We start from the raw sequence: 23,241 nt of genomic DNA on the forward strand, positions 1-23,241 counted from the left end.
GGATACTGGAGCATCAAAGTATTCAACTTCTTGATAGGGGCATTATGTGATGAAACCAGGGGCACATAATCTGATTAAATCACTTTTAGCACTTATTTTCCACCAGCTGGCCTGATGTTAATGGATTTTTTCAATCCACTCTAGGGTTGAAAGCCTTATAAATTGGTTCTTCAAAGACCAGTACTATTTTACGAAGCAATCTTTGGACACATGCAAATTAATGCAAGACTTGTCCTTGTCAAATGCCGGTTAATCTGAGTGAAGATAAAAATTCATGGTACATCCTTGGACAAACTTTAATTGGGCTGAGGAGCTGCTGCTGCCAAGTGCTCTGTGTTCTACACCTGTGGTGCCACCCACTGACTACGCATCTGGGAACTGTTTAATAAAGAGAAAATCCTCAGTATCCTCATTTAGGCTAATTTGTCCCATCTTGATTCCTTCTCCCAGAACAAGCAGTACGAAGTAGAATGAAAAATAGTTGTGTCACCGTAGTGACCATCACAAGATAAATCAACCCTGGTTGGGGTTTGAGCTTCTTTACTGCACGCATGTCCCTATTTGCAACAGTCTTAATGTTCTTAAACATTCTGGGAAAGTTGGTGAAATTTCCCCTCAGAGTACAATAGCAGGCCTAAATTGCATTATTGTGCAGAACTAAACAATGTAGGCTTTCAGCCACACCTCATTCAATCCATTTGTTATGCCAGAAGACTATGAAAGAAAACATAAAACACAACTGCCTTTTCCCTATGAAAAGCGTCCCTAAAACTATGTAAAAAGCATCACTGTGCCTGAAAGTTTGGTGTTAATTCTTCCTAATCCATGATTGGTGTAAGGCTCCCCACCGATATTTCCTGGTGCAGAAAAAATTACAGTCTCTTCCACTCCAAAGAGGGAGGAACAGACCTCTTAACTGTCCTGTCTGAACCCACAGCTGCCTTCATAAAGCCCACATTTGTTTCACATAGTTGTCAGAGCACATCACAAACAGTTTTGAATGGAATACCATGTACAGAAACAAAGACATTTACAAGTATGAGAAGCTGAGAACTAAGCGGGTCACCTTAAGCACTCCGCAGTTGTGGTCAATCGCTAACCAAACCACAAACACCTAGTGCTTTGCCAGAAATGAGTATGACCTATGAGTCAATTTTGAAATTATGGTTGTTAACACAGATGTGCTATCACCTCAGCCCAGGGTACAGACAGTTGCTCTGTAAAGAAAAGCATTAAAGCAAAGTGAGAGGCTCAAGAAATGGGAAGTACCCAGACGTTTCTGACACATCTGCCAGCTTGATTGGAGGCTGGATCTGCCAAAAGACTGTGTGGTTTTATAACACAGCTGGCTCTCCAGGAAAAAAAATCCTATAAAGGACGCTGCCAGCATAGTTAAAAATTCAGCCATATGCAAAATCTCCCCGCTCCATACTCTTCTCCAGAATTTTCTGTTTCTTTCTCAATATGCCGAACACTAAGCTACCACTTTCTTCTTCAATATTTTTAATGGAAAAAACCACCACAGCAATCATCTGCAGCTTGCATGACACTTGAAGGAAGAAACACAAACACTAGGAGGTAAAAATTTAGAATACAACTACAAAGCCAATTTGCATGTTTGTAATTACTAGCTCCATCACATATTCCATGTCACCAAAGGGATTTTTGTTCACCCTTGCTGCACACAAGTGGTTTCCAATGTTTGCCACAAATACTTGCTGTCATTTTTCCAGCCTAAAAACACTATTTGCTGATATTACTTTGCAGCAAGTTTCATTATCTATCTGGAATCAGATTACTGTAACACCTAAACTGCTGTGTTGGTTGTTCAACAGCTAATATCCCACTTCTGCCACGTGTGGCAGAGAATCTTCGGCATTGGTGAAGTCAGCAAGTGAACAGCCTCCTCTTGGCTGAAAGTCTCCTCCATAGTTGCATTTTTTTCCCCCAGAAATGCTTACCCGTTTAAATATAAAAGGTAGCTCTACAAGGCACCACACTGCGTGTGTAATGATACTTGGGACCAGTACTAACCGCTTCAGGTCAAACGTATGAAGAAATACACATAATTTTCATCATGTTCTGCCTTAGCTAATTTACCTTCTTCCCCATTAGTAAAGGTAATATTGCTTCTTAGTCCTGTGCTTGTTCTGTCAGTGCTAGTTCAAACAGATCTATACTGTAATGCAGTTGAAACCCTTCCCAATAGAGCTGTTTCTCACTCCCCCTGCACAGTTGCCAACAGCCTGGGTATTCTTCTTACTGTTTTTGTCTTGGTTTCTGTAGCATATGCATTTGACTCACCTATCTGCCTATGAGCTTGATTTAGCTTTATTTCTTCAGTGTTATTTAGCTTAAGCGTGTTTACGCATGCTGCGCTAATGGCTGTTCTGATTTCATCTGTTTCCTGGCAGTTCAGCCGCGTCTGGTTTTCTCCAGGGGAAGCACCAGCCCGACTGCCGCACACCTACCACAGCAGAACACGGTGGCCCACAGCTCACAGCATTCACACCTCCTCCCACGCGCCTGCACGGACCCAGGCTGATGCTGTCATGCAGATAGGGTATATCTGGAAATCTCTTTTCTAAGGCTTCACCTCCCCACCCCCAGTCTTTTTACCTTAAGGAAATTAGTGAAGAAATTGGAATCACATCTTCCACAAACAAAAGCTGTTCCTAATTAGGGGCTGGGGTAATGAAAGTTACATGTGGAATCAGCAGCTCTCAGTGAAGCTAGGCTTTTTCAATTAATCATTTATTCATTAAAATGCTCCATCACTGTTTTTCTGAATTACTAGTAAATTCAGAAAAAATATGCAAATAGTTTCAGCCACAGGAAAGAAAAAACATAATTAAAACAGTGCTCCTGCTTCTTATTTAATAATCCTGTTGCTAAGACATCCATGTAGCATGATATGCTATTCTCTCCAGGCAATGAAACCCTGGAATTTGTCTGAAATCATACTCCTACTACTAGGAAGCCCATTTCAGGGAGTGTAATCTCCTTGTGATGCTCTGCTTTGTTTCAGGACTTGAAATAATCCACTGATTCTCTATTCTGGCAGTGAGCATAGCCTTCATGGTATTACAGGATCTAGGCTCAAAGCCTTGTCTGAATCAGAAGCAGAGTGAATTGGAGTGTAGATTTTTTTTTCTCTGGGGAGGCTGTTTTGAGCACCAGACTAGAGGTTCACTTTGTTTTGTGAATCCTAAGATTTGTTTCTTTTAATGACTGGAAATACTTCAAACAAAAGAGATTGATAGCAACCCTTCCCAACACTGCCTAGCAGCAGAATAGGCAGGAGCTACTCTGCTGAAGTTACACCCAAAATGTCTTCTCCGAGAAAGCCACCAGGCACAGGGCCACCAAATTCCCTGCCTCTGAATTACTGGCCAAATGGGGAAGTGAAAGCTCTCGGTAAAGATTTTCTCTGAAGGTCATGGTGTTTTGGGTCTTTTAAAAAGCTAGTCATTTATGTGTTTGTTTTGGTTTGATGTAAGTTCTTTAACATTCAGTTTAAAATACAACATATAAACATGATATAAGTTTTATTTTACATTTCAATAAGAAAAAAAGATGAAAATATTTAATTCTTAGTCAAATAAACATAAATATTTTTATATTGGTTTGACCATCAAACAAACAAACAGAAAAGCCAGTTTTCTGTTCTTGAGCCAAGATTTCCATGAGTTCCTTTTTTCCTCTGTTGTTTGTTTCATTACATGTTACATGTTGTTCGTTTCATTCACATGTTACATTAGCATTCTGTCTGGTATCACTTAACAGATTTATCAGGTATTGAAGAACATTACGAATGATTTCAGCTGCAATATTATGCATGCTTCTTATGCTCCTCAAAGTATCCATAAGACGTGTATTTTCCTACTTTTGTGAGCGCTGTGTACAGGTCTCCTTTTCTGTGCTGTTTGCACAGAAATTGTTGGCAATGTTTGTACAAGATGCCTGTGCAGGAAATACAGCGCTCCCAGAGATTCAAGACTTTCTGTGGCGCCTTCTTTCCTCATATTTAGACATCATCTACCACCTACCTCCTGAAGCTCTTGTGGGGCTTACTCCTGGTCATTTAACACTGGGCTTTTTCCCAATGTTGGTACTGTGAAGGATGGAGCAGTATAAGTCCTGTTGCTGATGGGCTGCTTCTAACACAGGCCATCTGGGTTGATGGAGGAATGACAGCCCATGGGCCTTGTGTCTGAGGAGCTGAAGCAGGTGGCCAGCAGCTCAGGGTTATGAAGGGCCTGAATTGAGTGGTAGGAATCAAGGCAACAAGAAAGGGGTTCAACAACTAAATGAAGCCTGTTTAATCACAAGCACTGGATGATTTTCTGTTCCACATGTAAGACAGATGGAGATGAAGATATAATTGGGGCAAACTGTCAGACTTACAAGTACAAGCAAATATTTGTATAAGTGGGAAACATAGAGAAAGGCAACAATTAGCTCTGGCTGGCTGAGGATCAGCAATGATGAAAAATAACACCATTTTTAAAATTTGTTTCAAGCTTGAAGGTTTCTAATACTTTACTGAAGTCCAAAAGCCCACCAGGTTAGCACTTTGGATCTTATAATAATTCTATCAATTTAAAAAAAAAAAAACAAAACAATAAACCAAATCCTTGGTATATCAGACATGCTTTCTGTCAGCCATTTTACAGGACTGCTCCCTGAAATATATTTTCTTTTAGAGCGGACCTTAACCTTAATTGTGTCAAAAGAAATTAGGAGACAAGCCCACAGTGTCATGTATATCAATGTCAGCAAATAGTCCCCTTTAGTTGGGAGCTGCATGCACTCTGAGGGAAAATACACTTCTAACGTCATTGCCTTACTCCTTTTCATGTTCTCTTCAAGCAGCCATCCACACAGATTGAACTATCTGAAGTCCCACAAGCTACCTGGAGAAAAGACTACATAGTCCTCACACTTTCTTTTCCACAAGGGAGCCTGGAGGGTGAGAGAGGGGGAAGGGAAAGAAGGATCTTAGTTTGGATGGGGAAATTTTCATGGCAGCCCCTGGTGACCGGAGACATGAGCCAGGCCTCTTAGATTGGGATGTCTAAACAAAATGGGGGAGGAGGAGGGGGAAGGCAATGTAAAAATAGAGAATTCTTCTTAATTAACTTCTGAATTTTAAGCTTTCATAGGGTTTATAAAATCCTACTTTATACATGTGCAACAGGACTAAAAATTTCACTCATTTTAACCAAAGATGAAATTCTCTATAATCAGTGACTTGAGGAACATAATTTCAACATCATCACTACCTCAGCTTCATCTGGTTTAGCATCATTTGTCACTGAGTCCATATAATGATCTGCCACAGCTGCCTCTTGAATCACGCTAGTTCAAATCATTCGTGCAGGTGGGAGAAAGATCTTTGGAAACCTATGCATGAAGTTTGGGTAATTCACTGCTAAGGCATAAAACCGGAGGGACTTCAGAGAGAAGAACCAGTTAAAAGCTATGAATGCAGAAATGGAAAGGTTTTTCCACCGCTACTGGCTCTTTTGACTGCAGTGACTGACTTAATATTTGCAGAGTTTTCAGATAACACATAATGATAATGATTTGTCCTTCTCAGAGGTAAACAGTAAGTTGGTGACGTGGATGGGTTTGTGACATTATCATTTTTCCATACTGACCATTGTGATCAGATCTAAACAGTCATTGGTCAGCTCTTCCAAGTCTCCAGAAACCGTTTAAACATAACAGTTCAAGCACAGACCAGCAGTTATAAGTGCTGCTGAAAGCTTGTGTAAACATATTCTTTGTTTAAAAAAAAGAGGCCTCTGCTTTGAAAGCTGTTACTGTTTTCAGGGAGAATATGTCAAATACTCCTACAGTTTTCGTTAACTTTTTCATCATTTCAGAAACCATTTCCAGAACAGTTCTGGTGAATTCATAAGCCTTATTTAAAAGAAAATAAACTTTGAACAAGCATATCTTATCATCGGCAGACAATTTGAAATGTTCTAGATAAATCTTTTCACATTGATCTGCTAGAAGACACATTTCGCACTGAATATTTGCATCCCATTGAAGTGAAAACACTTAAAATTTCTAACTTGTCCCTGCTCCGTGTGTGTATAGAGACATATATTTTGATTTTAAGATTGTTTTAAAATTTGACAAAATACCTGAAGAACTGGGAATCTCCTGAGCTTCTGACTTCAGTCTACTGCAGTCTTGCTTGCTGGGAATGGAAATTCCTGTTCTTTCAAGGGAGTAAGCCCTCAGACCAAAACCTCTTAACTTGTCTAAAGATGAGTGGGACATGCTGAAGCCCTGTGCTTTCTACAGATAAAAAAAAAGCTGAAAGCACTGCAAATTAGCTAGCCCTCGATCAGGATCAGATGGCGCTTCCCCCTCTGCATCACAAGGTCATGTAGTTCTGTTGTCGGTTGCTGCTGAACTGTGGGCAGATGCAAACAGTGTGGAAAGCAAAGTGAAGTCATGCAAATAAATGGGCAATCAGTTAATAGATTGCAGCCAAAGTGTCTGTGGGTGGTATTCTTTACTTAGAAAGGTATGTATATATGGCCTTTGCCACATTGATGGTCTTTTCCACTTGAAAAAAATGACCTTTTACAGTATTGTAATTGTGGAAAAACTACCTGTTTAGGGACACTTCTTAGAGATCTCAAAAATCTGTGCAGGACCTTCAGTTGTAGTTAGCACCAGTTTTATGCAGTACTCCCAGATACATGAAAAGGCTTTTGTCATGGCCAATATCTGGCCAAGTAAAAAAACCAACTGTCACTGTCATTTGTCATGTCACCAATATAACCACAATTCGACAAGGAAGGAGACAAAGGAAGTCAAATACTAGAAGAGAGAAGAGGAGAAATGTGAAATAGAAGACTAGGGAGGGAAAAGAAGAGAAGGAATTTGGGATGGAGGGGATAAAAGAAGGAAAATAAGGCTAATTTGGAAAAGAAGGAAGCTTGAGGGATGTCTTTTTAGGCATCGCTTTGCATGAGAATAAAAGGATGGGGATGGAGACACGAATACCTCAGATGCTTTTTGGGAGGAAAACTGAAAGCCTGGAAGCTTGGAAACTACTGGAGCACAATGCCTCTTGTAGCAGTGCTGTGGTCTTTCATAAAACTTGAGACTTATAACGCCTCAGCTTAGTCTAGCGTTGCTTCTTTTGGGAACTGGCAGGCCAGCAACAGCTAATAGTAAGTGTTTAATATTTGTAATGCTGTCTAAAGTGCTGTGATTAATACGTAATCCAACATTTGAGCCCTGTCCAAACGCAAAAAAACTGTGCCGATGTGAAAATAACACCCATGGGCTTTCTTCAGATCACGCATTACTACATTCTGTGCACTGCTTCATGCTGATGTGGAGTTGCCTTTTAGAATGAACTCCAGAAGGAATATGGTAATATGCCACAACCATGAATTTCGTTAAAGATTTGTTGGAAACCACATGAAGAGACAACGTCAGCTGGCAAATCAACTCTGCAGTGTTCTCAGGCTTAACCTTTATCCCGTAAACCATATGCTTCTCCATGTGCTTAGTTTTATCAGCTAATGTTTCAGACACTGGTTGATATAAGATCCATGGTCTACTAATTTTCAGTGGCCCTCTAACTTGGTGGGTTTTTCAGAAGTGCTATGGCCCCTTAAATACTCTCAGGTGCTGAATCATGGCTCAGATGTACTACAAGCTCAAAACCAAAGTTTTGTTTCTTGATAGCCTCCACTTAACATTATGCAATGAAAAATTCCTCATTTTTTATAGGAATACCAGGAAAAAAAGTGTGTCCATGCCGAAGTAGAAAAGCCAACATCAGCTGGTTATAGAAACAATGTCTAAAGAGGTTGTAAGTACAGCCCCAACACTGGTCAATCATAAAGTCTTTGACACCTCTACTCTTGTAAATGGGATGGCTTTGTATATTCATCTGATTCATGACAGGTAGACAACTGGATAGTTAATCTTGATTAATTTGGACCAAATTCAAATCTAAATTCAGATTGCAGAATATCAGGAATCCAACTGACAGGAATTTTTTCACTAGAGAACAGATTACCTTTCCAGATAAACATTTTTTCAGGCTTTATTATATTATTTTTTTCATGACAGCTAAACGTCTGATCTTACATCCTTTTGAGTTCCAGGAATCTAGGAGTGAAGCACTTATTACATGGATAGATTGGGTTACGTTCGTCCCAAATGGATTCCAGTCGACAAATTGACAGTGAAAGCAACAACACTGTTTTAAAGCGTCCATGACAGCAATAGCAACAAAATTCAGCTGTTCCCTTATCCTGGACTATGAAGTCAGTGAAGGAGTCATTCCCAGACAGTGAGGGTGACCTTAAGGGCTCCTATTTAGAAATGAAGGGAAAAGAAAGGAATAAAAGGCAAATTGTGTGAATTTCCCTAAGTCCTTTTCTACTTTAAGAATATCTAGAACAGTGCAAAAAGAGATTAACTTTGAGGGCTGAATTTCAGTAACAAACAGGAGGAAAAGCTGAGAACAAAGGACACAATAGCTCTTCTATCAAACCCCTCTACCCACAGTATTGCTTTTTGGCTCAACCTTAACACAACAGCATTTTTATTTCAGTACATAATCTAGTTAAGGAAGAAAAAATGTTGTTCTGGATCATGCATTCCCTCTCCACATCTACACATCTTCTTGCCAGAATCCCACAGTAGTAGGGTTGTTCTTTGTGTCAATAACACATGATTGAGTGATATGTATGTTCATTTCAGTATGTTCTTTTACAATTAAATATATGTGTAGCACACAAAAGAAACATACTGCATACACATAAAGACACGGGGTAGAGGAAGAGGCACAAAAGTGAATAAAAGATATTATGAAATGAAGACTTCCATGAAACTGGTTTCAGTTAGAGAAAAATGAAGCTTTTAACCATAATCAAGGCTTCAAGCTATTCCGGAAATAATCCAAGAGAAATGAAATGAGAATGAGGTACATGAAAGCTTCTGGGTTTGCAATAGTAACAGCTGTGTATAGAAAACCTGGGCAAGGGGGGTTGTTATTCAAATATGTCTGTTTTAAATAGCATTTTCAATTCAAGCATACATCTCCCTCTGTTAAAGAAAAAAATTCAGGGCTAAACACACAGGACAAGCACCATATGATCTTCAATAAACAGCCTTATAATCAAACACTATCTAATTAGTGCAAGAATTGAATGCCAAAAATATGTTGCAATTCCATGAAATGTACCCTTAAGGATCTGTGAAAAAGAATAGATATTCTAGGACCTATGCCCATTTATCCCGTTCTGTTACACATGAAAGAAATTATATTAAATCAACTGAATATCTGGAAAAAATTAAATCATCATCTCTCATTGGCAAGCCTAAAGGAAAAATTCACAAGAAAGCACAGTTTTATATAATAAAAGTTCTCATGTTTCATGGAGTAAAAGGGAAAAAAATAACTGCCGAAGGGAAAGTTCTTGTTGCCTTTGGTAATTCTTCTTCTCAGACAATATATTATAGAGTTCTCCTCTGCTCCCTTTTATTATCTTTAGTCAATGATCTGAAGTTGCAGACATAGTACCCAGAGTTATTTAAATGAAACCATTTCAAACTCTATCGCAGAAAGTCCTACAGGAGCAAACTTTTCTCTCTAGCAGCTGATACAGTGACAGTCATTGGCACTATACAGTAGCAACCAAAACAGACTGGCTCCCCTCAGCAGGATTCTTTTTAATGATAGAAATGTCTGGCTTTTTTACTACCCTCGAGTTCTGTTTAAAGTAGCATGTGGGACAAAATCTGCCTTTGTTAATGGTGTTTCAGAGGTGTAAATGAAAGCAAGAACTTTCTCCAGCAGACCAAGATCACCATGGGCTCCAAATGATTTACCTCAGAGATGGCTTTAGTTCAGTAATGGAGTTTTACAAGTCACGCTGCACTGTTCTTTAATTTATATTTAGTTTTGGCATATCATGCTTGTGCATTAGTTATCGTTAAAAGACCATAAAATGTTCAGGGCTCAACTTTCATTTCATCTGCACTCCGATGTGAAAATCTGATGATTTTCACCAGCTGAGGCTGTGTCCCTCAGACTTTACTAAGGAGAAGATGTAATCTATTAATAGTACAGATTACAAATGAGATGCACACTTACATCTCTGCATAACAGAGATAAACTGAAATTTCTATTTTCCTTCCAGAAAATTATCATGTGAGCAACTGGTGGTTCGGTATCTTATTTATGGGTTTAGCAGCAACATCCGTTCCTGGGTGTCATCTTACATCTCAGGTCATTCTTCAGTAGGTCTTAGTCCTTCCCTCACTCTCTTCCATGCCCTGTTGATCTTCCATTGCTCATTTTCCTTAGGCAAGTCAATTTATTCACACTATTTGATCTTTAACTTCTGTGGTAAAGATTCCTCAATCTCCTACTGAAGGTTATATTAGGGAAACTAGAATTTGTAATGGGAAAACATGGGGCTTATTCGTTTTCTTCTGTAATACTCCATAATGCTATCTATGTCTCTCCATTACTGCTATTACTTTCTCCCCCACTCTTCTTTTGGAACCCCCCATCTTCCTGCTGCGATCTGAATTTTGTCACTACGTGCGATACTGTTTCCTGTGTCTGAACCATTATTTCTATGCATGGATTTTGTCAGTATTTTTGTAAAGCTCAGTTATTACAATCTCTTACTTCTGGTCTCCGGTACAGCAATTCCTTTTTTTTTTTCCTTCTTGCTCCTCACACATGATCATTCAAATATACTTCATACATTAAAAATGTACAGTTTCAAATCATCGTCCTTGCCTATCATTTTGATCACATCAGGCTATATCTGAACATTTCCACTTGCTCTCTTTCCCCAGCTGATGAAATTCAAGCTTCTGATTTTCATGTAGGGCTTGTTCATTTGGAATGAACAAGAAAATCTCAGTTACTTGCTATCACATAATCCAATTCATATATTTCTGGGATTTTACAGTAAAACTACCAAAGGTTTTTCACCGTCACTGGACAGCTGCTCCAGGATCTATTGCTTTTACAGTAAGAAAACTTCTCGTTTCCCACCTGAATTTATATGTGGCTGATGTAGGCTCTTTCGCCGTGGTGCCAGCAGATGTTTTGTTTTCTGGTTACTTACAGTGGACCAACTGACTACCAAAAGGAATCAGCAAAATAACTGTGGGCATCTGGGCAAACAGCACTATAATCACCACATTGCGCATCAAAGGACAGAAACAGAAAGAAGGCACCATGTATACAATGAAATTTAACACTGTTTCCCTTGTGCTTAGATGGAGAATTTTCCTCTGCAGCAGAGCTGGAGTAATTCCCTCAGTCTAAAGCTGGATGAATCTGGATGAATCTGGATTAATCTGCGTTTCCTGACTTCAGAAAACTTGCACAAGCTGAAACTTCCCCATGAATGATTCCCTCAGATGTTCATCAGCACAGCTTTGTGTGAAAACAGGGCACTAGCAATCTTGAAATAGCACTGAGACACACTACATTTGCAGTTACTTTGAACCCTAAAACTTTTCCCTTCCATATCTCATCCATTCCTTGTGTGTTTTCACAACACTTGCTTAGATGTGGTGTTTAAGTTTTGGTTTGTCTCTTCTGGATGATATACGGTACTGAAATTTCACTCAACAAAGAATTTTACCTGTATTTTAGCTATATTGGCTGTGCTAGATAAAAGGTCTTTCATCAGCTAACTCTGATCCTGTTTCTGCTGATGGCAACATGGCATGGAGCAGAGACCACATGGTAACTTCTTGCAGATGGTGAGCTGAGCAAATGCTGATAGCAGTTTAATTTTAAGCAGTGAGAGTCACAATGTGCAGGCAATGAAGCAAAACAAACAAACAACCCCCCCCAAAAGACAACCCTGCAAACTGGATGTTTTAAGGCCATGTGATTACATTATCTTGAGGTTCTGTGAAGCTACCAGAATCTGTCTGTGTGTCCCTGGCTGTGTGTATGTGTGTGCATAAATTAGAAAAATGCTTTCAGAAAACACCGCATACATTTCAAGTAGAAACTAAATAACAATGTTTTAATATTTCAGTTCAAACAAAAATAATAACAAAGCATTAATTTAGATATTTTTCTTGGGTATTTGCCTTTAAAAACATGACTAATATCTGCCCTGTAAAATGGTAGAGAAATTCACATGTTGCTCTTCAACTAGTGATAGTTTCCTTTATTGTCATTCTAATAGCAATCTACACTTTTGTTGAACTGATGTCTGGGTTGATATTTTCTACAAGCTAATGTTTTTTTTTAAGGTGTTTTCCAAATATTTAATTGATAGAAATAGAGGTTGGGCTAACATTGTATTTCATTCTTGCTTACAGTCACATTATTTTATAGATAACAGATAAAACACCATTGTAATTCTAACAGCTAAAGAAAATCAGTATTTTTCCTTAAAGCCTATGAGAAAAATCTAGATTCTCACATTCTTTGTACATTAGTTTCTCAAAGGACATGTTCCCAAGTCTACCCAGAAAAGAAACAGTTTAAATCAGAAATTCAAAACAAATAAACAGAAATATTGGCTGAAGGGTGGTGTGTCTCTTATTTACAGCGCCAGAGGTCCTGGAGTCAGGCTGTGGTTAGCCGTGGCACAGACCAGCTATGTCTGTCTCACTGTGTGCATCTGGCTCAGGCACTTCTGCCCTACGCTCCCCAACCGCAACATCCACCTCCCACGTTCACCGCTGAGCACCACGGTTCCTCCTGTACCTCTTAATTGTGCCAGTCAAAGATGGTTGGCTGCTGTCAGCTGGAACTAGGCATCCAAAAGCTGGAGAGAGCCTGAAATGCTGTGTTGTAGTGGGGGTTGGATCATCTAACAGGACCCATAATCTCTTGGAAGCTCTACTGGGAAATACATCTTAGGTTTCAGCCTGGTTGCTCCCCCATCAGATGACCTAGTGCTGGTGTGGATATAGCCACTGTATCACCAGAGTTACCTGCATGCATCTGTGAAGCAGGATAGTCTTTCCTGTGCCCTACGAACTAACCTGTGATTGTTGTCTTTTGCTAAGAGGAGCAGTAGGGAAGACTACTAAAGTTGGTGTACCTTCTCCCTTCCTCCTCTTCCCACTCCCTGGCACCACAAGTCATCCCATAGGCCATGGTGGTGAAGCTTCTCCCTTCTTCTACAACTTGTCTAAAACTCTTGGTGCTATTCCTGACACTACAGAACAAGCCTCGATCATGGCCTTTTTTTCTTTTTTTTAAAATTAAATATTTCAAACTCAGGAACTGACAGTTAACAGAAAAGAAAACTTTCCATAGAATGGAGACTGTTATGAAAAAAAATAAAAAAGACTTTTGCTAAAAAAAACCCCAACAACTTACTCTATGAAAACATTTGTATTTTCAAAAAAACCTTTCCATGTTATTAGAATAATGGGAAGAGAACAAATTGTAGACAGTGAGTTGGACCGGCAACAGCAATCCTGCTGAAGTTCAGCTCAGCTCTGGATATAGTGGCTGATCTATTTTGCTACAATCACTTCAATTATCACCTGCAGCTCTATTTTACAACATATATACTTCAAGTAAATTAATTAGAAAAATAATCTGCCCTAGAGGCCAACATATATTAAAAATGCTACAAGTAGGGTTACAATTTTAAAATTTTACAAAATGCTATGAAATATATTCCAATACTACGTATGTTTTATTCCTGCCTTTTGGAATGTGATTAAAATCCACCCCCCATTTTTTTTTTCTTTTTTAACATATCTGTATTGATAGTTGGGGGAGAAAAAGGAAGCTGTTTTACTGTTTGTATCCCAGCTTTATAATATTCTTTTTTTCCATTTTCTTCTTCCAGGGTTAGACACTCTTATATTCAATCCTTGATTCCGTAAGAGATTAAGATCATATTTCCCAAATATCAGAACAGAGCAATGTAGGTTAATGTCGGTAGAGCTTCCCTTGAGATCAGTGCCCTCAGAAGCCCTAACCTGGCTACTGCTAGAAGAAACAATCAAAAGGAGCTAATGCATAAATGCCATTGAAGGATGCAACTGATACTATGATATCATGAATGCCAGCTGCATGTCTGACACAGTGGTGCCTGAACAAAGTATGATAATGACCAGTTTATACGCTGCACTGATAATTTCCAGACTATGTTCTGCAGGTTGGAGTAATTAGGACTTCTTTGGATCACTGTAGGTGAGAATTACTTGCTAGTGAGTTGCGCTAACATTGTGAAATTTAAGATACAAATAATTAATATTTATATATTTCGTAACAAATTCAATGACAGTAGAGATCATTTTTATGTTACAACTGTAGCACTACATGAAGGCATTCAAATGCAAACAGTCCTGCTATCCTCCTTAGAAGGCTTTTTTGGAATGTTTTAGAAGCATATGTAGGGGGTATAAACCACTGCAATATATGCAAAACAAAATGCAAACTTACAAACACGCATACAATTTCATTTTCAAACATCATGGGAAACTGGGTAAAATTTAGCTAATGAGAAAATCAACTTTAATTCATGTCCTCAATTTCAAATTTGCTCAGGATATAGAGGACATTATGACCCTCATTATGCTACATAAAATCTTTTACAGTCTCTATCCATGAAATAAGTATAATATAATAGTCTTCACTACTTCTTTTGAATAAAAGGGCATGTCAACATACAATACACAATACGAAGCCTGTGCTCTAGTGAATTCCAAATCTTTGTCTTATTGAACTTTGTTTCTGGTTTATTTTTCCATCCCAAGCAAAACATCATACATCTTTTAGCGATAAATATGATAACCCAGCTCTGAACTGTACTTGTTTAGCTAAGCAAAAACACTCTGAAATTTTCCATCTCTGGGGCCAGGAACTGCGTTTTCCTGAAAGGGTCTAACACCAACCAGTCCACAGGCTGGGCTGGAACAGCAGACAACAGCTCTGGATGTTAATAAAAACCATTCTGCCACACCACATGCTTGCATACTCAGCAGTGCTATCTTATGTTCAACTATGATTAAAGAAAGAACAGAGATTCTTTTCCCAACTCCTTCTGAAAAATGATGCAAATTATACCTCTTAAACAGCAAACTGTAAATTTGGTTTTAGAAGAATGGCAGTCTGTCTAATGTGAGTGGAATATAACCCAAGTATGTGAGTCTGAAGCTCTGACTCCAATCTTTGGCTTCAGTGGGAATTCCTGAGACTGCTTTCATTAACAAGCTACAGTATAACCTTCATGTATCTGTGTGCGTACATAGAACTGATAGGCCAATGAAACACAAAATGCACATTTGTTTTCCTCCAATTAATTTCAAAAGTATGAAAGGGCTAGTAACAAGGTAGAAAAAAACCTGACCCATTATGATTTCTCCAGCAAATCTTCAGAAAATACATCTCTCCATCTCTCCTCTGCATATTTACATGGAACAAGGAAAAAAATTATACTAAGCACCAACCTCAATTTAGATTATATTTCAGTATTACCTGTCAGTTGTGTCCAAAACAGAATTACAAAATATCCTGAGAAAAATACATTATCTTGAGGCTTTTGAATCAGATAAAAAGAAGTGCAAGGAATACAATTTATTATAAAGGCTATTTCAGACCTGTTTTAGCGGAGTTTGAATAATCAGAGTTCTCTGATTTTCTAAGTGTTTTTCTAAGCTAACCATATGGTTTATTCATATATAATATATAGTAATAATGTGACAAGCTTTTCATCTTCTTGAAAATTTATAATATACAGAAAGAGTGAACAGCATGCTGTGATGGATTTAACTTATGGGCTGATTATACAAATGTTAGAGAGGTAAAATTGGAAATGTATTTAAGGAGGATCTTTGAATTTTACAGGACAGTCATGCCAGCAAACCTTGGTTAAAGATGATTAAAAGTAATAGGTTTTGGATCACGCTCGTAGTTTGCAACGAAGTTTAATAATTTCAGAAGCAGATATTGCAGGTTCTAAATCACCCTTTCCAAAAGGAAAGTGGGAGACATCCATTCCTGTCATTGCAAGTTTGGATTTGTTGTTTGATTTTACTGTAAATATTCATGGTCCCTGTTAAAGCCAATGCTTTATTCGTAACAACTAAGAAATTCCAGGTATACTGAATGCAATGACGAATCAGAGTCTAAATAGATATGGGCTTTACATATGCAAGAAAACATATTCTGGGTGATCATTTAGAAAAGCATCATAGTTTGGTAGACCAGACTGCATGAAAATATTCTGAGATGTCATTGCTAGTAGTCAATATTAACCAGATCCAGCACACACCTGCCAAGTTTTAAACATGCATGTTATTTTTTTTTCTGAAAGACAGAAAAAAAAGACAGCTGGACAGGCAGTATGAAAGAGTAACAATCAATATTTGAATGACAGGAAAAAAGTCTTATACTACAAAATCTGACACTTTAACCTGTCTACATCAACCATGGAAGTAAGAAGTGACAAAAGAAGTAACTTCAAAGGAAAAAAATAACAGCTTCTAAGGGTACGTGAATCGAAAGGGAATTTGCCATTGAGAACTGAAAATCAGGCAAACTGAGGTAAGAAATAAGGCACTTGAGTTGATCCATACATAATGGGTTTTTACTTATTTCTGTGACTCATTTAAAAGCTTTTTTTTCTTCCTGTAGTCACTGTTTATGCAGAAATAATTAAACCTAAACAAGACTTTACTAGTAAAAAGAATTGTAGCTATCTCACATTTTCTGTTTAACTCTCTTTTTCCTCCTGTTTATGGTGATGTGCACAAGGGATGGAACAGTTGGAGCACTCTAAATCCTTCTTTTGTACTTTGTTTAACTTTGATGAGCAAAAATGGAAATGCTAATCCCTTCTGCAGACACATGATTTCCTTCCTTTCTCCTTCTCTCTGAGACTTTTGTTTTTCTGTTCTCTGGTCTTTGTTCCCTAGTCCCAGCGAGGTTCATATGATGTACTCCTTTTCCCAGGGTCCTAGGGTGAACAAGGTTTCACAATCCAGCAATTCATGAAATGCAAGTGATACCGAGACAGGCATGGGATGTATCAAAGCAGCTTCCTACATCCCTGTCCTCTTACTACGCCTTTAGAACAAACAAACAAACAAACACAGAAAGGCGAGTCAGGGTATTCGGTATCTCAGAAGGAAACGCTCTAAAATACTGGCCTGAATTTTAGCATGAAATTGATTGTAGCCAACTTCAATGATTGCAGGATTTCACATTGTGGTTTCTCTTCGTTCAATATAATTCTGACCACCTATTTAAAATTGGAAAATAAATCATAAATAATGATTCAGTAACTAATAATGTCACACACCAAGAACAAGCTGAGAAAAAGCATTTGTTTGGAAATGAAGCAGACTCTCTGGCACAGTATATAACTTTCATGAAAATGTTGGAGGATTCTAGTATTAAAGGCCTGACGGAAGTAGGATGTCGAAACAGATGGTTCTAGGTGTAAAAAGGGAAAGCTCTTTGCTATGCACCTTAGTAAAGTTCTTCATGAACATTCAGTGGACATAGTTTAGAGTTCTAATTACCACCTTTACTTAGAAAACTAAAAAATATCCACTTGGATTAGGTTGAGGTGCATATATGCAGGTTAGAGGGTATTGGCTGAAAAATCATATTTTAAATACTAAAATAAAAATTTTACAAGTTCAAGATAATAAATGTCTTTTCAAATAATTTACAATGTCTGTAGAAGAAGTTACAACTACTTTGCGATCTCTTCTCAACAGTAAAGCCAAAAAAACCAAGGATTCGTTGTGGGCATTTTATTAATAAAAGTTACGTGTGTGCCACCAAATAATCTGAAACCTAACCTAAACAGATAACAGTTTATAATCATTTAAAAAGAGCAAAAATTTCAAAAATTAAATAATATATACAAATCAGTAGCCAAAGTGGCACAATGTATAACATTTTATAACGTCGACTTTGAATTGTCTCCTAGTGTATGAAAATAAACTACATATTATACAGATCTTTTAGGGAAACCACACAAACTTTCTTTTTCTAGAAACAATCGTTGCGTAAATTTAAATTTATAACTAATCTGCCAAAAATATAAATTTTAAAGTTTAAGACCAATGTTTTCTATATCCACTGAGGTGACATTCTCATAACAACTTTGTTTGGAATAGATGGCTCTTGCCCCTGCTTGGTGAACCTATCCTATAGTCTTTGGCTTACACCCAGCTCTTCATACCAATTCTACCTGACTATTTTTTGCTGCGTTCTTTTGCAAGTGCCCCACATTTGCTTCCTCAGACTAACATTAATGTTAACAAGTTAATGCTAGCACCAATATGCAGGTTACCTGCATTTTGGTTGTGAGACATAGCTTATCTCAGGAAATGAATACTTATGGACCTCTCACATATGACCAAAACACAATTGACCCCACCACATAATGTGAGTGACCCCATTTTGTTCATCTGGCAGATGTACTTCTGGTCACAGAATGTGGAAAAGAGTTGGAGGAAACCAATGGGTCTTTTTAAGAGACTCTGTAGCCCAAGCAGATGAACTTACTGTCACCAGTACTGGAACACTCCTGTATTTCCTCTCCCTTGTGTGGACTGGTCCTTGGCCCAGGAGAAGGTGATCTTTCATTTTGTTACTATTTTATATGAAAATACATCAACATCTTCATTTATTGCTCTTATTCTATAGTTTCAGATCGGGAGGACCTTTTAGCCAGGTGGCAAGTAGAAACAACCAAGTGAATGACCCATTTTGGTACACCCTTCTCACTCCTTCCAAAACTGGATATTACCTTGCCCTCCTTGTTAACAATCAGCACTAGAACTTTCCAGAGCTGATGCAGCAGACTAAAGACGTGTACTTCCGTTCAGGCTGGCAGACTGAGAAGGTGCCAAGAGGGAAACTTAGTACCATACACAAACTATTTCTGAGTTTCCTTGAGACAGGATTTTTTCATTTTATGGCAAAGCTAGTATTTTTCCCACACATTCTTTCTTATCACAAGTTCCTGGGGATGAATCTGTAAGGGCCAAAAGAAAACAAAGAAAAGAAAAAATTATATTTATATCAAGTGGATGCTGACAGTCTGAATCAAAGACTCAGTGCTTTATAATCAAGATTTTGGAAAAACAAGAATAGGACAACCCTGAGGCTTTGGCATTGAGTTCAAGAACACAGTTAGGAGTCATTGCACCTCCAAGAACTTAGAGAACTGAAATGGAAACAAAGCCCTCTCAAAAAACAAGGGAATAAGTTAATTCGTTTAGCACTGCCAGCAATTATACAATGGGAATGCATTTTAGCTAGGAATGTGTTAGGCAAGGACCACAGCTGGATATGCTTCAAACTGAAGTCATGCTCCAAAAACCACTGAATGTGATGGAACTCTCCATTAACTTTAGTAAGCTTTTAATCAAGCCCAAGTTAGTAAGTCAGACAGTAAGATTTAGAGACAACTGAGGCAGTTAGCAAGACAGTAACTTAAACTGCACAAGGCCAGAGGATCTGGAAAAAAAACAAGTGTCAGTGATGGGACAAATTAGAGGACATGAAAAGCTCATTCCCAAATGTCTTTTAGTCATACTCAGGAATTTCATTATCTTCTGTGATAACAGGATTCAGAAAGCAAAAGGCAGTGATTTGAATCAATTCCTAGCTCAAGCACAGTGTTCTGTGAGCTTTTTCAAATGCTTCTCTTTTTCTCCTCAGCAACACCACAAGAGCTGTAAGTGGTCTTTCTTTTCCTTTGCTTGTAATGGCATAATATTCTCAAACTGCTTAAATGTTGGTTCTCTTGGGTTTCTAGCTAGTCTAGGGTTGCTAGCATCAGGACTCCTAGCATCCAACGTCGAACAAAATGCCAAACATTAATTCCAGCATCAACTAAGGTGTATCCCCTACAGGTATACCACTCAGCCTCCAAGTTCTGCTTCTTCAAAGCACAAATTGAGACAAGCAAAACTGTTTTATTTGTTTAACCCTTATTGGCAAAATCTGTGTGCCATATGAAACATCATGCTCAAAAGAATGTAAAATGTTGTGTATAAAATATATCATTTTTCAGAGAAGGTTCCATAGCTGTAACAAAAAAAAAAAAGACATTTCAATGTTTGAAAGTTAATATTTGCCTTCAATTATTTTTCCTTGCTTAGTATTTCTGGATAACAAGACCAGCAAAGAATATTGTAGTCTGACAGGAATACAGTAAACCACTAAAATCAAGATTAAAATCCAGAGACACAGTGGCTTGAACTTCATCCGTCTTAATAAAACAAAAAAAGCAAACCTATGGACCAAAAGATACAGGAGTAATGAGTAAACTGAGGCCAAAGCTACTGACCTGTAGAAAAAGCAACAGGACACAATAGCGTGGTGCTCCCACTGTACTTATTGCCCTGACTCTTCATGCAAGAAGCTGCTTTTACAATGGGAAGGGATGGTGAATACAGAAATTAGAAATATCTAATTTAATGATTCAAGGCCACCGTATTCATAGAAGCAAATCATGCTGAACCTTCCTTAGAAAGAAGTCTGACATCCAAGAGCAGTCATAGTACTGTAAGGCACTGCAAACCTGAATAGCACATGATATCTAGTGCCATCTGATATGTCCAACAATATCCTACCCTCTACCTACCTGCTAAAAGAGCTGTTACTCTTCTACTCTTTGACCTATTTATCTGACAAACCCTTTCAAATATCTTGGATTCCCTAGGCTAGCCCTAGAAGTTTAATATTGGACATTCAAATTATTGAGAGTTGGCTTAAAATTCTTAACATGCTTTCAGTGCCTCATACAAATTTGGCCTTCTAGGATGGTCTTCTTACTGGAAAAAAATTGATGCAGAAATATAAAGCAAATGGAATCAGGTTTGCTTAGGACATTGGAATCTTCTACATGAATCATATTCCTCCATAGATAAGGAATGGGTTCTGCCTTTTCCGAACTGTTAATATAGGACACTGAGAGTATTAGGAGATATATTTTATTGAAGTGTTGGAGGAATGATGATAACGGTCAAAGGAATGGTTGTATGTTGTACAAAATACTTGTAATATGAAAGTAAGTCCAGAATTAAGTAGGAACTGATAATAAAGAAAATACCCTCAATAAGTAAAAGAGATAGCTTGACTTCTGCTAACATCATAAAACCTTTTTCTGATGTAATAAAGTGCATGATACTACTGTGTATGCCTATCATTTGCAGCATATTATAGCAGTTCATATCTGCTATAATAGGAATATATTTTCCTTAATAGGAAGTGGTATTTTCCCTTCAGAAGGAAAACATTCTGGAAGGAGTAGATCCTATGAGTAATGCCTCATAAGTACTTACAGAAAAGTAGAGGAAGAAAAGTACCTCTAAATACATACCAGATAATACCTATAGCAGATGGAAATTCATTAAATGTTATCACAAAAAATGAGTCCCAAAATAGAAATGTTACATATAGGAAAAAATATTCATATGTAATCCGTTTTGCTTAAACTTTGATTTTGGATGTTGGAAAATATGCATTTCTAGATTATCAGGACACCCAAAAGATTGTTTCCAGAATGCAACTGAGAATATTATTGGTATATCAGTATATTGGTATGTTGGTAGGAAGAGTAAGAAATTTGAGGGGAAAGGGTAAAAAGCTGTGATGTGAAATGAGTGCCATTTGCTTACAACACACCTTTGTTCGACCTTGCTAAAATTTGATTCGGCAAAACCAAATATTAAGGTGTTTGAAGTTTGAGAAGCTCCCTGGACTGAGGTCTCCAGTTGAGGGTAGAAGCTGTACCACCTCCCGCAGCCCCAGAATGCCACTGCCATTGGTCGGGGTCTAATACCACTGGCTCTTCATTCTGAGTAACTCCATCCCTTTTGAGAGATTGGAAGCTAAAGGTAAGTTTTGGTACTTCTCTTTTACAACAGTTAATTGGATTTTTAAGACTGGAAATATTTTTATAGGTTTTTTTTTATTTTATTTTATCATGCATAATACTGATTCAAAGGCTGCAGATTGAGGAGGCTATTTATTTTTCCCTGGATATGTCTTAGTTCCTTCCTGTGAGAGGAATACATAATCTTCATCAAAATATTTGATCTTACAGCTACTGCAGATGCCAATATCATTACAGTGTGTTCCAATATATTACACATAAGGGGAGTACAGAGACATGCAAACTCTGCAAGTTAGCGTAGATACTGTAGTCATAGGTAAATATTTTTTTTTTCATAGAGATTATCATTACATTTGCTGGGTTTGTCTCTCTCTATATATAGACAAAATTAAATGCTTATCAAGCCCTATACCCTTTAAAAACCTTTTATTTCTAGCCAATGTGAAATGAAAACAATTTTGAATAATAACTATTTTTATTATTTAGATATTGCTTATTCAGAGGAAAATTTATACCAGATATGTTAGTATTACGTTTGGGGTTAATAGATAACATCTTATATAGTAGAATCATTTGGGATAAATGACACGCAAAGGAAAAGCAAGACCAAACCCAGTCCTGTCAAAAATAGGCAGCAGAAAATATAAAGATAGAAAAAAAACAAGCTCCAATATATTTCAGTTTATTTCAGAGAACAGTTGCATTTTTATTTTATTTTATTTCATTTCAATTTTTTGTAACGAAGCAGAATATCTTTGTTAATATTGGAAGCTAATACTGAAACGTGCAATTCAACTAAATCTTCTCAAAGACAAGCCCAAGTGACTCTAGCTTCTCCCAGCAGCAGCTGAAAAGTCTTTTTGAATAAAGCAAATGAGGGAAAAATGAATGCCTTGTGTTGCTGACCATCCCCAGAGGAATTTCATATCCTCATGCCTAAACCAGCTTCATAAAGACCTCTTTTCATGAAGCTAAAATTCAGCTTGTTGCTCAGCACACACATTCTAAAAAACGTCTCATGCATTTCTTATACTTAATATATATTTAAGTAGCTACAGTTAAAAAATAAAATATTTAAGTGTGTGTAGTATGGCATCATATCAGGAGTACAATTTATTAGACTTATGCACTGCTCATTACCGCTGTCTGTGCCTTTGGTGAAATTAGTGGGAACCGTAACTAAATCAAGGTGTAAGTAAAGAATGCTGAATAGAGCCTTGTGTCAGGCATCTGATATGATAATAGTGAATACATCATGTACATGGAATAAGGAATGCATAAGCACTACTATTGAAGCCTAGCATGAATTTCCTACCATTTTACTAAAATATGGAACTTTTAAATGGTTGATAATTTGATTTTACAATTC

The 23,241-nt window shown here is 37.6% G+C and overlaps 1 protein-coding gene across 1 annotated transcript in view; it reads left to right on the forward strand.

Moving 5' to 3' along the window:
* The first annotated feature begins 16,486 nt into the window (after positions 1 to 16,486).
* The window catches only part of EPYC (epiphycan), a 30,296-nt gene continuing 23,541 nt past the window's right edge, over positions 16,487 to 23,241 (forward strand). Inside the window, exon 1 of the mRNA XM_054183062.1 lies at positions 16,487 to 16,552. The gene's annotated coding sequence lies outside the window, so the exon portion shown is untranslated. The remainder of the gene's footprint in view (positions 16,553 to 23,241) is intronic.

Source organism: Rissa tridactyla, chromosome 1 (genome assembly GCF_028500815.1).
Source record: "Rissa tridactyla isolate bRisTri1 chromosome 1, bRisTri1.patW.cur.20221130, whole genome shotgun sequence".
NCBI classification, from domain to species: domain Eukaryota; kingdom Metazoa; phylum Chordata; class Aves; order Charadriiformes; family Laridae; genus Rissa; species Rissa tridactyla.